Below are 3,588 nucleotides of genomic sequence, written 5' to 3'. Positions count from 1 at the left end.
CCACCGGGACTGCTGGAGAGCATGCCCTTAAACAGTTAAAGATGTTTGCAAATACTGCAGCGTGTTTGGTGTCCACGGTGTTTGAAGAGTCCTAAGAAGCCCATGAGGATGGTTTCCTGCGAGCTTCTGCAAAGTGGCAGAGTGTGACATGTCCCCACCTGTTTTACCACCCTGGTACCAGGGATCTTTCTGTTACAGCTGGTTTGCACCGGGATTAGCTGCTTTTTGCATTAGGTTGTAGCTGTGGATGTGGTTTCTGTAGTGATGGGGCCGACTCCAGAGATCTATTGGCTGCTGGCTTTGTAGATTTCATTCAGTGTGCTCCAATAGCAGAGGAGAGCCCGGAGACAGCAGGACCTCTCTCCTCAGTCTCTCTTTTTCTTGCAGACCCGTCTGTCTCCCGTCTCTGTGTCTTAGCACAGAGCTCTTATTCAGACTTAGATCTGTCCTTCCTGCTGCGAATTGTGATGATTTTTTTTTCTTCCCGGCCACAGACTATTGAAGGCAGAAACAACGAATTTCCTGCAAACGGTGGTGTCGGTGGCCCTTACATTCCTTTGGAAGAGCAGATTTAGTTGGGGTTCCAGGAAGGAAAGGCGCCTGGACTAAAATACATCCTCTTGAATCATACCCTGGGTTCGGGTTCCCTAGAAAAATCTGGATGTGAAAGAAGAACTCTTAGAGCTGACTTGTTTTTCACCGCTAAGGTAGGTGCAGTTTTAAGATGTGTCTATGGGTTATTATCATCATTATTTTTTAAATGCCGTTTAAACATTTTGACTTGCTGATACTCTCCAGCAACCGAGGGAAAGAAGCCTGACTGCAGACATTTGAGTTTCATTGCATCTGACATTTATTTATTTTTTCCTTTTATATTGAAAAATTGGACAGGACTTTTNGGGGAGAGGAGGGAAAAAAAAAAAAATATATATATATATATATATATACATATCTGCAGTACAGGGAGAGAAAGACCAAAGCGCCAGTCCTCTGCAAACCGGGACTGGAGATGGTGAAGACAGCGCACTTCTGCAAACTGTAAGCAACTGGGGGCTTTTCTTTCCTTTCTTTCTATTCTGTGTCGTTCGCCCCTCCCCCTTGTTCTTTAAGAAAACTGTCAGCTACCAACGCCTAGGGTGCTTTTTTTTTTTTTACAAAAAGGGGGGTTAACAAAGGAAAAAGGAAAAGACAGGTTTGGCTGGAATTGCATTAGGCGATTTATTTTTTTTTTTTTTCCCTCCCCTCTCCTTCATCTGCGGGCCTCGGATAAAATGACGGCTTGTGTGTGGCACGAAATAGCGCACGTGATTGATGAGGACCCGGCTTGGGTTTGCTGGGGAGCGATCCCGGGCGCGCTGGAGACCCCGGGTGCAGACGGAATGACGGTGGCTCAGCGCTGCTTCTGCAAAGCTGGGGAGAGGACTGCGTGCACCCCTTTTGTCGTGTGCTTGTGGGGGTTGTTGTTGGGGGGGGGCAAGCCGTGGAAGGGTGACAGCTGGCGGTCTCGCTTCTTCGGGAGCCTCTGAATCTGGCCTGGGCAAGGCAGCCGCCGTCCGGAGCCTCATCCCCGAGCTGCCCGCTGTTCCCGGGGAGCGGAAAAGTTGGTAGCTGCGGGCACAGGCGCCTGGAGCCCTGGCCCGGCTCTCGGGGGATCCACAGAAAACCCTTCTCAGAGGCACAGCCGGTGACACGCACGGTCCGCCAGTCCCCGAGGTGGGGGTAGGGGTCTGGGCACGGGGGTCCAAGAGGAGGACCACCCCCAGGGCCTCGGACAACACAACAGNCGCAGCCCTGGGCCCGGGCGCACCGTGCCGGCGCCACCTCGCCGCCGGACACAGCGTCCTTTCTTCCCGGGGCGCGGGGGCGGGAGTTGGGGGTCATGCCGAGCCCCGCACCCGGAGGTCTGGCTGGGGACCACCCTGGGAACCGACGTCCCGCTTGCAGGGCCAGGGGCGCCCGGAGGACGTCCTCTGCTTGTCCCCGACTCCTTCCCGATCGGTTTTTTTTTTTTTTTTGGCTGCAGGTTTCCTTTTTTCTGGCTCCTTCCTTGGAAGCAAGTGGCAGGTGTGGGCACATTTTTATTAATTTTCGGAGCCACCGTGCTGCTCTCTCCGGGGTGGCGGGGGCGGGGAGAGGTGCGGGAGGCTGCATCGGGGGTCCCGGGAGGTGGCGGGTTGGGGGGGTGGCCCCCTCCGCGCGCCGGGGCTGGCAGGTTGCACCAGCTCGGGGTGCGCGCGCAATGAATTCAACCGAGTGCACCCGAGAGTCTGGGCTGAGCGGGGACAGAAGATCCCCGACTGTCATTTGGACCCAACTTAAGAAATTTGGGGTGAGGTTTGAGCGGGGGTTACTGAACTAAGCAGGTGTTGTTCTTGCGAGCCGAATCCACAAGGTGGTGGTATGGATTCTTTTTATTTTATTTTATTTTACTTTACTTTATTTAATTATTTTATTTAATTATTTTATTTTCTATTTGGTCAGTTTGGGGTGAAACGTTTTTACGTGCTCATATCCTATGCTTTTGGAAGGGATCCATTGCAGGCAGGATTTGCACCCCGAGCGCGTTGCATTGAACTGTTCTCTGTAAGCGGCAGGGACGTTCTGAGCCCTAGCTCCCATCTCAGCATCAGCCCTCACCCCGTGATTTAAGGGATGCAAAGAAAAAAAAAAAAAGATAAGAAAAGCAAAGAAAAAGTTTCGGGAGACCTAGTTGTCCTGACGAAGCAGATTTGCCAGTTTGTGTAGGCGTTCTGCGGGCATCACACAAGTACCTGCTTAAGAAATCGTTGACAGGTACCTTCTTCCACTAGAAATTAGATGACCGGGATAGAAAGACCTGCCTTGGAAGACGAACAAAGCAGCCTCGCCTGGGAAGAGAGCTGCACGGTTTGGATTGACATACTTAGCGTTTGCCCAGAGAATGGCAGAGTACAGAGAAACGATCAGATTGCAAAGAAATCTGCATTTTTGTGTGGGCAGCTCTGGGGAGTAGAGAATTATTTCATGCCTTTAGTTGGCTGCTGGGAAGACGTTAACAGTCATCCTGTAAATCCTCACCGTAGATTTTCCTGTGTCCCTGGACCAGAAGGTGGTGATGGTGTGGGGGGAGGGCTTAGTAATGGTGTGTGGTTGTATCAATTCCATATTTCCAGAAAAAAAAATGGAATTTTTATTTGTCCTGAAATTAAGAACACAAGAATTTCATGGTGGCTTCTGCAAACATGCATTTGCTCAGATTAGAAATTCAGTATTCCATTACCCAAGGAAATGTAGAATGAATGTGTGTGTGTGTGTGTGTGTGTGTGTGTAATATATATATTTACACACACACACACATATGGCAATTTTAAAGAGTATCTTCCTTGACATGTAAAGGCTTTAATCAGGGCCAATTGTAGCAAGTGGAAAATTACTTCATCAGTTTTAAATCACTGGATTGAAATGAGAGGTTTGATTTTTTTTTTTTTTTAAAGCCAGAATGATTTCAAGCAGGCATTTAATGATAATTGCATTTTCGTAGTAATGCCTGGTCCTGCATACTGTGCTTTTATATTCTTCTAGGATAATTGTGGAGGAATTGTAGCTTTC

General features: G+C 49.4%; 1 protein-coding gene across 1 annotated transcript in view; it reads left to right on the top strand.

The window, feature by feature from the left end:
• The first annotated feature begins 457 nt into the window (after positions 1-457).
• LOC103597738 (neuroligin-4, X-linked-like) overlaps positions 458-3,588 on the top strand; it is a 77,108-nt gene continuing 73,977 nt past the window's right edge. Inside the window, exon 1 of the mRNA XM_008581609.1 lies at positions 458-707. The gene's annotated coding sequence lies outside the window, so the exon portion shown is untranslated. The remainder of the gene's footprint in view (positions 708-3,588) is intronic.

This window comes from Galeopterus variegatus, unplaced genomic scaffold, assembly GCF_000696425.1.
Source record: "Galeopterus variegatus unplaced genomic scaffold, G_variegatus-3.0.2 Scaffold2403, whole genome shotgun sequence".
In the NCBI taxonomy this organism is placed as follows: Eukaryota; Metazoa; Chordata; class Mammalia; order Dermoptera; family Cynocephalidae; genus Galeopterus; species Galeopterus variegatus.
This window is presented reverse-complemented; position numbering and strand designations above follow the sequence as displayed.